Here is a 12,598-nt window from a genome sequence, read left to right as displayed (position 1 = left end):
CATTATAAAGATTTCTCTGGCAAATTATAATGGATGTACCAAGCTATTAATCACCTGATCAAGAAAATAATCAGCAGATAAATTGATAATGAAAATCATCTTTAGTTTCAGCCCAACTCAGATTATTCTTTTAAATTCACCTCTGATTACACTTAGAGCTGAACGTTTTTGGAACAACCTTCATTTTTCTCTTCACAGCAGGTGACTGGAGGAAGTAGATGCAGAGTGAGACTTCCTGCTGTTTCTTAAGACTCTGCCATTTTCCCCCTGGACCCTTCACAGTACAACACACACCCTGAGTTTTCTTCATCACCCTTCCTCTACACTGCAGGCGAAACTGGATGTCTGGATGTTTTACACTGTGTTATAAAATACAGGACACCATCAAACCAGCAGCCAGCCATCTTTATGCACAGGGAGGCGTAATGATAAAGGAACAACCAAACCGGGGCTGCAAAACTGTGATTTGTGTTCGTCTTTAAATTATATTAGCTGTGGTAAGAAATCCTAACACGTTTAATTGGTCACATTTATTCTAATAATGAGGAAATTAAATCAAAGATAAATTGAAAGAGAGATCCTGGCTGCAGGGATTTGCTCCCATTCAGCCACTGAGTGAGGTCCAGCACTGATGCTGGGTGATAAGACCTGGATTGAGGTCAGCAATTCAGTTCTCAGAGGTGTTAGAGTTGAAATCAGGACTCTGTCCAGGCCAGTTTAGTTCTTCCACACCAGAAAACCATTTCTTTATGGATCTCACTTTATGCACAAGGGAACTGCCATGTGAAACAGGAGCAGACTGTCCCCAAACTGTTGACACAAAGTTAGAAGCACAATACTGTCTGAAATATTGTTGTATATACCGTAGTATTCAGATCTCACAGTTGGAACTAAGGGGCCTGATTCAAACCATCAGCTACAGACCACACAAGAATGTGTGCTTATGGCTGAACACATACATTTGCCCACATAAGTTTAATCGGTCAGAATAAACCACACTGTCTTAAAACACACTGTCTTCCTCCTGTTCACACCGACCATTCAGAGATCCCTTTATAATGCACGTTCAATGTAAGTGGTGGAGGATGAAATCCACAGTCCTCGTTATGAGCGAAAATGTATTTTAAAGTTTATCTGAAGATAATGAGACCTCAGCAGTCTGAGCTAGTCGAATAAAGTGGATATCATTCACGGTTACAGTCTTTTTAGTTAAAAATGTCCCTCTTTGTGTCTGGACAGACAGTGTCTTCCTGTTCATCTGCAGTCGAAGGATTGCAACAAAAAGAGGGAATTTTGCACTAGAAAGACTGTAACTTGACAAATTTGGACGACTGAAGCCTCATAATAGCATCAAATAAACTTTTAAATTTACATTACAAATACATTTTTGTACAGAAGGAGGACTGTGGATTTTGTCCCCCATCACTTGCATTGTAAGTGCATTATAAAGGGATCTTCTAACGGTCAGGAGGAATGATTACAGCAAGAAAAAAACATGTCAGTGTTCATTTGGGCACCTGGCTGTTGTTTTAGGACAGAATTGAAAAAAATTGTGAAACTGTCCCTTAAAAATCTAGAAGTGATGCTGCAGAGTTTCAGTTTGACAGATGGTGGTGATACACATCTGTATGGGGACATAGACGATCTCTGTCTCTCTCTCTCCAACAGCTGTCTGTGGTCTCTCTATCCTCAGAGGACCGCTACACTCCCCAAACACACGGAGCCAGCAGCGCTGCAGCCTAATTTAGACTCCCCCTCTCTCCCTCACGCACACACACACACACACACACACACACACACACACACACACACACACACACACACACACACACACGTATTCACTTGTATTGGCTTTTCACTGGTCCAGTTGCAAACAGTAGCATGCACGTTTTATATGCAAACACCCAAATGCGCGGACATATTATATAGATAAACTGTGCGCACCTCACCTGTGTGTCTCTAACTAACACACTTACACACATTTACATTTTCGTGAACACCCTAATATAGTACAAGTGTACACACACATTAATTCACTGCAGACATACACTGGTGTCCTTCGAGTGTCACTTAACTAACCAGCTGTGCGCTCTGCCTTAAATCACAGGTGGGATTAACAGCATCCTCTTCCCGCAAGCACACACACACACACACACACACACACCTCCGGAATATACAGAACTGTAACAACTCACATAGATCAACATCGCAGCAGCTACTGACACTACATACATTAAGGAGTAGATTAACATTACCTACATAAAGAGTACATTAAAGCGCACAGCACAACAGGGATGATCTCTGTTACCAGGTCTTCTTCAAATAGTCTCCAGTCATTTATTCATCATTCTCTCTATCATCCCTTCTTTCCTCTTTCCTTACCTCAGCGCCGGCTTATCTCTCGCTGGGAGCTCCGAAGCCAAGACGCGGCTTCACCGACCCACCAGAGCGCTGCACACTGAGAGAGAGAGAGAGAGAGAGAGAGAGAGAGAGAGAGAGAGAGAGAGAGAGAGAGAGAGAGAAAGAGAGAGAGAGAGAGAGAGAGAAAGGGAGAGAGAGAGAAAGAGAGAGAGGCTGTGGGATCAGAAGCAGCTGCTGCTCTCTTCTCTCTCCCACTAACACACAGTCATTGCTGGTTTGTGAGTACACTGTGTGTGTGTGTGTGTGTGTGTGTGTGTGTGTGTGTGTGTGTGTGTGTGTGTGTGTGTGTGTGCATCTACTCTAATTGTATTTAAGTACATTACTTGAGTAAATGTACAAGTACACTCCACCACTGGTCTTCATACATAAGGCATTACATTTTTGGATGAAGTCTTGGTTTAAGGCTTGTTAATGTTGGTTAATGGTTAGAGTGAGTCATCTGCAGGGAATTAATGTAAGTCAATACAATTTCCTCCTAAGTGAAATAAAACATGTTTGTGTGTGTGTCACTCTCTGCTTCAAAATTCACAAGTTTTTCACATAAAAACATGTGGGAGGACAAATCAGGAAAGAAAACGTAATAGTGTTAGTGTCTGTAATAGAGACACACACACACAGAATTCTATTAAAAATATACACACTAGTGTTCTTCACACTGTACACACTATACACCCTGTAGACTCTCTTGTCAGCGTGATCCAGATGAAGTAAGAGCATCACTAGTATGTCACTAGTAAATCCAGAATTCACGTGTTTTAAATAAATATACACAAGTACTTTTCTGAAAGTTGCAGTACTTTATGTGAAGTTTTTTGTATTCAGAAATAGTACATAAAAGTTATGTCAAATTTACTAAGTTGTACATGCTGAATAGAAGCTTTTCACAGAAGTCATTGTGACTTGTCAAACACAGGTGTGATCAACAACATTAACAATGGCTGCATTGAATGTTATGTCACTTCCAGACACCTAAATGTAACAGAGTCATCGTTAATGTTATTAGTTACACCTGTTCTTTTCCTGCTAGTCAAAATCTCTGCTGTAATAAAGGTGTACTCTAAGTTGTGAATTAAAAGATGTTTAATTATGTTGTAGTCAAACATTTTTGGTCAGCGAAATAATGCACTACTCCAGCGGTTTCAACCTCGTGGCTAATTCTGAAGGGCCAGACAATCTACAAATACCAAGTAGTATAATCTCTTCAAGGCTAAAAATTCTTCAAATGAAACAATCTGAGAAGGAAGAAATTCAGTGTTTAGTTAATCTGATCACAAGTCATGTCCACACCGAGGCTATAAACTGTGAGAGGGATCACAATTAGATATTATTTTATGGGGTCACAAGCCATAAAGGTTGAGAATCTGCACAACTTTGATTACTTATTGTGTCACATTCAGTCTGTGAGCTGCCTAAAACCACAAGTCTGACCTGTTTACTCGATTTCTTCCTGCTGATCAATCTGATAAACGTCCAATCATAAACCTGCTGCTCATGCAATTAAGACACTCCAACAGTTTGAGTGTGTTCAAGTGTTCTTTATATGACCTCTGTCACTGTGTCCTCCTCTGCACAAATGTGATTGTGACGTGTTTCTCATCACACACAACACTGAACTATCTGTTTCTTATCTCTGTCTTTTGCAAACAAGGATGAAGTTGACAAAAATCATATTATTACATCATGTTTTGGTCCTTGCCTCTGGATATTTAGGTGTAATCCTACTCAAGGTGAGAATAAGGATTTATTTTTAAACCCTGGGTGTCTGATTTGTCTAGCAGCCCCGAGGTAAACCACTGTCGGTGTCACTGGATTTATTTCCTGTTAGTGGTCAGCCTTTGTCAGGGTCACAGTTAATAATGAAATATAGTTTTAATCAGCAAAAATCATTAATTGTGTCAGGGACATGATCATTTGTGGCCTTAGCTTTGACTGTTGTTCAATTATAGTGTAATTTATTTATTAATAATACACATTGTCACTTGAACTGTAAATCAAAATATAATTTTTCACACAAAAACATGCAGAGGAGGGAGCAGTAGTGTCTGCAGAGCTTCTAATCAGGCTACACAAGCTCCAGCAATCAGAGGAGTCAGCCAACCACTATGTAGCCTGAGAGGCAAAACTCAGGGTTTAAAAACCCTGAAGACTTGCCACTGTTTATGAAGGTAAGATAGCTTTGAGCACAAAGTATCAATTGTCACATTATCATTAGACAATGAGTTAATTATCAAATGTTCATTGGATACCAAATCCCTTTTCTAATATGATAAATTAATTTCTCAATTAGCTGAAGATAACATAGTTTTGTTGAGAAAACAACAAAATGAACCTGATATCACAATAAAAAGAGAGATAACGGAGATAATTAAAGAATAATCCTGAGATAACAGGATTTAAAAATATAGATTTACAGACTGGTACTGTACAATAACAACCCTGCTCTGCTTCTTGTGGTTTTGTATTTCAGAAGAGTAGAAGAAGACACTTTAAATGAGCTTTATAATGTTCATTGAATCACTCCTCAACTTGTTTTTTTCTTCCTCTTTAAATCCTCCTCTCTCTTCTCTTTCTCTCCTTATTTCTGTCTTGAACACATGAAGATAAACTTCCATCTGATGGAGACTTTTGGCCGAGGCACATCAAAGCATCTGATGCAATGATTGGCTGAGGGAGGAAACTGGGTGCTTACTGTAGTCAGGAGGGGTTACTGTACGCTCCTTCACTGTGTGTGTGTGTGTGTGTACATGCAACCACATCTCACATTAAACATGTCAACCCAGCATGTTTACAGCGATTTCAGGCAGCATATTCTCACTACTGGTGACTAAAAATATTTGCTGCCCTAATTCAGTAGAATATTACTGGGACAGAGAGAGAAGTGACAGCACGCTTCAAAACCCAGCCGGTTTGCCTTTGTTTCTTTTTTTTTTTTCTCTTTCTCTTTTTTTTTTCTTTTATCTGCAATTTAGTGTGCAAATGGAAAAAATGGACGTCAATAAGTTCAAATCAATACATGCACTTACAACAACATTGATACTAATGGACCACTCTGGCCTGACAGATTGACATTCACACACACCCGAACACACACATCATATCTACTCATAGATGGAAACTACAGCCTCCACTCTGGACCAACTGAATTATTGACTAACAGTAAACAGGAAGAGAAGATCCCACTGGGAAGTGTATGTGTGTGTGTGTGTGTGCTGTTAAGTGTTTGGGCGGGGGTTGCCCCACATTTGGTGCTCGTTTACACACGAACACACACCCATGTCTTTATGTCTATACTTACAAGGACCCTAATGGAGCTAATTCTAATCTACACACTAAATATCACTGGGTTAAACTTTTACCCAGTTTGGGTTGAAATAGCACCAATACAACATTGGGTTAACTTTACCAGTAGCAATCTGTTATTTTGACCCAGTGTTACACACAAACAAGCTTTAGCTAAAAAACTGTCACAAATGTATTGTTTCTTGTACAAAACGATGTGCACATGACATTCAAAATACACAGAAGTAATTAGCAATCAATAACAAACCCATGTAGACCGAAACATGACACGTAGATTAAAAAAGAGTAGAATAGATTATTACAAGTCTTAGTTTGGCTAAATAACTCAACAGTAAAATAAGAAAATAACACTAAAACCAGGTTAAATTCTAACTCAGTGATTTTTAGTGTGTAAACTTGATCTTAAAAGCTTATAATCTTATAGAGTAAAGACACAAGACGGCTGGGGGTGTGGGTGGGTCATGGTTTGTTGTTCTGTGCTAGGCTAGCACAGTTAAAGCCCCTAAAAATGATTTTCTCTATCAGTGTAATGGGGAACTACATGAACACACTATTTTCTGCCAAAGTAAGACCAGTTTTTGCAGTTTCACATTAGATGTTTCTGTAATTGTCTTCTTCTTTGTGGTTTTCTAATTGGTTTGTAGTCAGCAGGGCTAAATTGGTAAAAGGTGATGTCACATACAGTACGTCGGCGCACCAATTAGGATTTAGCAACCTTAGAATCAGCATCTGATGACAGTTGTGTAAGTTGTGTAAGTGGCCTATTGGACCAAGACTTGCTTTTAAACTAGTCGTGATGTCACAAATCATGCTCGAAGACACACGCCTTAAACTTTTTAACTTTAAGGTGAACACAGAGAAACTTTCCACTTTCAGCAGATGAAAGTGAAAACAGCCTTCTAGTGTCAAACTCTGCACGTACATCATTCTCCACAGTGAAGCTCCAACATCAAGTCAAGTAAAAATAACCAAAACACATTTTTGAGTAACATTGATTGTTACTTATTCAGTCATGAATTTTTAATGTTATTGAGAAACACTTCAGACTTGAGGCTCAGTCTTCAGGGGCTTGAAGGGCAAGTGTGTCCTACTGCAGACTTCACCCCATTGGGGCCACAAGTCTGGGAGCCTATGGGAGGTTTACTGTGTTTTTACCTCATTTTTGATCAGGATGAGAAGCTACTATGACTTCGGAGTGAATAAATATGCCATAGGTGCAATAAAGGCCTCACAGGAAGCACATTGTTTAAGCACCAGCTGGAAAATAAAGCTTCTATATTGATCTTTGTTTAACTTATAAGCACATTTTCTCTTCATTGTACCCAGTTGTAAGGCTGGAAGTATATCATTGCTGCTGTAAATCCCGTTCAGGTTTGGTTTTCATAAGTGCAACTGCAAAGCTGTCAGATTCTTTGCTTGATTCATTCTTTGACATTTAGTAATATGATGAATGAATGAAAAATAGGAATTACATACTCCCAACTGTAACCTGAATTCCCCCAAGTTCTAAGAGGAGGAAGATGTAAAAATCTGACAGAAAAATTTATACATCATCTGTATGTATGAGGTATGCGGTGGTGACACAATTCAAAATAGTGCATCGTCTCCGCTGAACTGAGTCTCGATTACAGCAGTAACACAAACATGAGTTCAGCAGTGTGGCTCTGCTCCTGTGATGCTTCTGAATAAATCTGCACAAGTTTGACACAGTCTTGACTCTGAGCTCACAAAGCAGCTGCCAGAGCCTGAAAACATTTAATATGAAAACAAATATTCTGAATTCACCCATCCATTTTCTGTCACTAATCTAGGTCTGTAGTAGCAGGCAAGCAAAGTAACCCAGACGCTCTTCTCCCTGGTTGCTCCCTGCAGCTCCTCCTCTGGGATCCCAAGGCACTCCCAGGCCAGATGGGATATATAATCCTTTCCGGTGTGCAATAGTTCTGGATCTAGCCCTGGGTCCCCCCCCCCACCACCCCCGTCTTTTACTTGGATGGTTTTATCCTTCACTTCACTTCTGTTCCTACCAAGTTAGTAAAGTACAGCTACCATGTGTCCGCTTACTGAGAGCATTTGGAATGATTCCTGTTTTGAGTTTGTTAATCACAGTTGGTGGACTAGTTCTTCTGATTCTTCACATCTGATAAAAACTCAGAGATGCCAAAAAATGTGTGTGTGTCACTGGGACAGTCTCTGCTGAATACCCACAGCCATCACAGACAGTGACGCAGACAGACAGGTAGAGTGTCAATCGTCAGACAGCCTTAAAAGCAAGAAGGGACCGCGAGCATCTCAAATGACGGCAAACAACAAAGTTCCATCTCTGAAGAACAAAACACCTCTACTTTCTCTGACTCTCTTCTTAAGTGCTTGATAATAGCTGAGAGCTGTACAGAGACATGAAGGCGTTGTGTGGGCTGGCGGAGTGTGTGGGATAAAAGCATCAGGGGTCTATACATGACACCAGAGAAAGAAACAGTCAAGAGATGGCCACACGATGCTGGTAAAAAGAGACGTTTGATTTTTGTCCGCCCGTCACACAGTGATGAAATGGAGATGCAACAACAATTTAATGAAAGTTGAATGCCTTCTTATTTTGGAGAATAGAGTTTTGGTGAGATAGATAAAGTAATTGTTTTCAAAAGTTTAGAAGAATCTTTCAAATGATTCTCTTATTTTGTTTGTGGAAAAATGAGACTCCATGTTGCTTTCAGCATCTCAGTGTCTCCAGGTCAGATTGAAGGTTGATACTGCCAGTTGAGGGTGCCAAAGTCCTGATAAGATTTTAGCAGTCAGACCAGATTTAATTGATTTGTTCAATATGATAGGTTAGATGAGTCTTTTGAGAACACACATTAAATAAATCTCTCTTAATGCTTTCTGACTTCTCTGTCCTGCATATGGTTCTCAACCCAAACTCTATTCCTTCCAAATTATTTAATTCCTAATTAAGATATAAACCTTTAAAACAGTGAGCCAATACTATTAATTTAGAAAAACTAAACAAAACTACAGTAAAAATTTCCTTAAAAAACAGCTGTGCACTGTAGTTTTCAGCAAGTATCACTCAAACAGGAGTAAAAAGTGCTTTTGTTTGGGACTATTTTCAGCCACTGATTTGTGTGTTATTATTTGTGTATTTACAGCAGCAGGAAAGTGTTGAGTCAAAATCAACAGTGGTCGTGTTCATTGTAATGAAAGAACATGTCTCCAAATGCAACAATGTGGCTCATTGATGTGTTTTTAATAGTTTTTTTTGAACAACAATGGAGGTCTATGACACAGATGAATAACAAATATCAGGCTTTAGCTACAAAGAAAATAATAGAAAGATCAATTCATTGATGATGTTGGTCTTTTCATGGGATTTGTGGACAATAAGAAAAATAGAATATCACCACATTCAACCTTCAAACAGCAGCTAGAAAACAGACAAGCTGTTGTACTGTAGGTGAAATCAACAACATAATTACATCTAAACTTCTGCTTTTTTTATGACATTTTGGTGAACATGAAGATCCACTAAATATTTTTCACCATCATAGTCAGACTGTGGGTGTACTGTATAATCTGAACCAACCAATACAGAGAGTCTGTGTTGTGTTTATGAATAGAGTATATAAGTCTGAGAAAAGCTGACATACAAAAGATAAATTCTCTTTTCTCCCTTTAAATTGACACTGAGTAAGATTTCTTATCATCAGATCCCTCCAGTGGGATCTCTTAGTGGCTAACAGTACACCACTGGCTGCACTGGGTAGCTCCCAGGTGGAGGTAACTTAAGAAGCTTTTTTGCAAACTGGATCCCCCTGAATCTTGCAGAAACTGACTGATGGTCTCATTTAAAATGAACATTTAGTTCTTTACGTACTTAAAGCTACAATAACACAGCAGGCTTCAGCTCTCAGTGATCAGACTTCAATTTAGTTCTTGTATAGCAAATCCTTGAAAGGAAGCCCAGATGATTCAGCCCCCACATTTTCCACCTGTACCAAAGATGACTAATCAGTGGCCTCCTCCGCATTACACCTCTCCTCTTCTGTACTGACACTGAAGTGATTGCTGCACTGGCCTCAAACTGCCCCAAACATTGATGCAGGTGGACAGACTGAAACAAGTAGCCTACAGGTCAATCCACAGCTGGAGAGGTGACAAACTAACACACGTCTGTTTCTAGTTCTTTAACCTGCACTACTTGTTTTCTACACTAATTAGTCAGATGCTTATTTTTGTACCAGTGATGCACTAAACCAACAAAAAGCCTCACTTCAATTGGACAGTAAAAGCATTTCATCCCTGGAAATCTGTGCAGGAATTTATTGATACCTCACAGAAGTAAAGCACATTTTCTCTCTAAAGGCTACAACCCCTGCAGCTGTTGGCAATATCAAAAAGCCTTTGGACAAGACTTCCTTATCAATGAGGTGATAATAATTACGTCAGCTTGGATTGGAGGGAACCTTTCTGGTTGGATTTCTTTTTGGTCATGACTTAGAAGTAAATTCCTGGTTAATGTGTCAACATGGCAGGATGTATACCATACCTCCTTAACCCTTTATTTTTCACTTGCGTGACAAAAAACAAAGGTCGTTATTGTTTTTGGTACCAACAAAGAGAAAGGCAATTGTTTTTTTCCACCATAATTAAGTGATGTTGCTTTTCTTACTATAAAAGAGAAATCCAAGAAAGTCATACTATCTTATTTTCAGATGATTAAATCATATTTTTCTTTTTTAAGATAAATAATCTTGTCTGGAGTTTGATCGCTGATATCAAGTGTCTTTACTGGTTTTATAATAAGACAGTGTTTCCTTTTTTTTTTTTTTTTGCTTTAACCTGTCTTAAAGTTTTCTTGTTTATACTCCAAACTGTCAGTGCTTTATTTTGGTATATTATTGCTTTATGTAAATGTTTTTGTTCTTGAATAAAATTAATAAATACTGGCCTGATTTTTCTGCAAGTTTAAAGAAATCTCATGAAGTCATTTTTGCTTACCTCACTGGCAGAATTTTTGGTTTATACAAAGTACATTTGTCAAGAATACACAATATTATATATGTTAAAGTTAAAGGGGACCTATTATTCTCATTTCTAGCTCTATATTTTTATTCTGGGACTCCACTGGAGTAGCTTTGCATGATTCACAGCTCAAAAAAAACTCCTTATTTATCTTATATTAGCCCTTTATGCAGCCCCTCAGTTCAGCCTCTGTCCCCAACAGGCAGTCTTAACTCCTGTCTCTTTAAGGCCCCCCTCCCGATGAGTCCACTCTGTTCTGATTGGCCAACTTTCAGGAAGCCTGCAGAGGGGCATATTAAAAACTTTTAAATGACTAAATACAGGGAATCTTTTATTGTGAAGAATTAACAGGAAATGAAACATGTTCCTCACCAAATTAGCAGAGCTTCGTTAGCGGCTATAAAAACCAGTCGACACAACGAGAAATTTGGAGCTCCTTGTCCAGCGGATCAGTTAGAAATAATGCAGGGAGGAAGAGTACGAGCAGTAACAGCTACAGTGATGATGATGATGTTTGATGAAGAGCTGCAGACAACCAGCACACCTCCAACAGGTAAACTACTTATTTTACTTTGCCGTGCTGTGTAATGGAAAAACACTCACAGCATGCCAGCTCAACTCCAGTCATGGCTCGGTGTGAATATCCCCAAAACCATAGAAAAATGCCATAATGTTAGCAGAGCAGAGCAGTGAACTTGTGTGCTGTGTGTGGAGCAAATGACCATATAAATTAACCCATCACAAGCCGATATTGGCTCATGCTGACAGTAGAAGCAAATGTAAACCAAGCGTTCAGGGCTGTCTGAAACCGGTGTTTTTTGCTCAAAGGGATAACTTCTACATATGTTTACCTCATTATTTGACACTTTGACCATGTTTAATATGATCATCTGACATTGTAACGTTATATATATGACTGAAAATAATGAAAAGCATAATAGGTTCCCTTTAAACAAATCTCCGGAGAAGTCAAGGTCCACTTAGTCGCTTTTCCTGAAGCTTTCAACTGCATCTTGTGATTGTGTCAAACTAAAATATTTTGCTTGTTTGTAGAAGGGGATTTTTTGCAGTGATGGATTCCAGGCATCCTGGTCCAAGGATGGTAATACAAACTTCGCTATTGCATTTTTAAATTAAATACACACATATGGCATTCAAATCAACTGCCTTTTTGTGCCTACTGTGCTTTTATTTCTACATCATTATTGCTCCAGAAATCACGCTGAAACCCAAAACCTAGTTTAACTTATTTAAACAGTAGTGCTGTAGTGGCAATTTGCTGCAGTGCTGGATGAGGGTAATGATGATATTTAGTTCCAATACATGTAAACATGCTTTTTAGAGGGAGTTTAAAGGAAGAAAACGTCTGTGGTTTGTGTTATCTAGAGAAAAAAAAAAACAAACATGTTGACATCAGAACTAATCATTTTCTATCATTTCTTTCAGCCGTGCTCAACAGCTTCCCAATAATGAGCGTAACACAGGCGAGCTGGTTTCTGTCTCCAGCTGTGAGAACAGTTAAAGTGCAATCAGGTGAATCAGCCTGATAGGAGGAACAATGGGAGCCTGAGGCAGCCATAGTCCAAATCCAAGACCTCTACCCTTTCCCCACTCACTGGTTACTCACTGCAAGATGCAATCAGACAGCAGCTCTACAGGAGAAAGTGTAGTAAATCCTCTTCCCTCAGACTTAAAGTCAGCTGTCATTATTGTGTGCGAGGGACAGAAAGGTAAACGTGAGACACCGGCTTGCTTGCTCTTAAAAAGTAGAGATCAATACAAATTAAAAAAAAAAAAGCCTCTAGACACAAACAAGCATTTCTCAATTTCCTAACAAAAACAACAAGAGCACCACAAA

General features: G+C 39.1%; 1 protein-coding gene across 1 annotated transcript in view; it reads right to left on the bottom strand.

Moving 5' to 3' along the window:
* Window positions 1–3,312, bottom strand: part of rgs6 (regulator of G protein signaling 6) — an 89,363-nt gene extending 86,051 nt beyond the window's left edge. Inside the window, exons 1-2 of the mRNA XM_044376467.1 lie at window positions 3,094–3,312; window positions 2,383–2,458 (exon numbers count right to left, since the gene is read on the bottom strand). The gene's annotated coding sequence lies outside the window, so the exon portion shown is untranslated. The remainder of the gene's footprint in view (window positions 1–2,382; window positions 2,459–3,093) is intronic.
* Between the last annotated feature and the right edge of the window lie 9,286 nt (window positions 3,313–12,598).

Source organism: Thunnus albacares, chromosome 16 (genome assembly GCF_914725855.1).
Source record: "Thunnus albacares chromosome 16, fThuAlb1.1, whole genome shotgun sequence".
Taxonomy (NCBI): domain Eukaryota; kingdom Metazoa; phylum Chordata; class Actinopteri; order Scombriformes; family Scombridae; genus Thunnus; species Thunnus albacares.
Note: the sequence above shows the minus strand (reverse complement) of the source record. Positions and strands in the feature narration are given on the sequence as shown.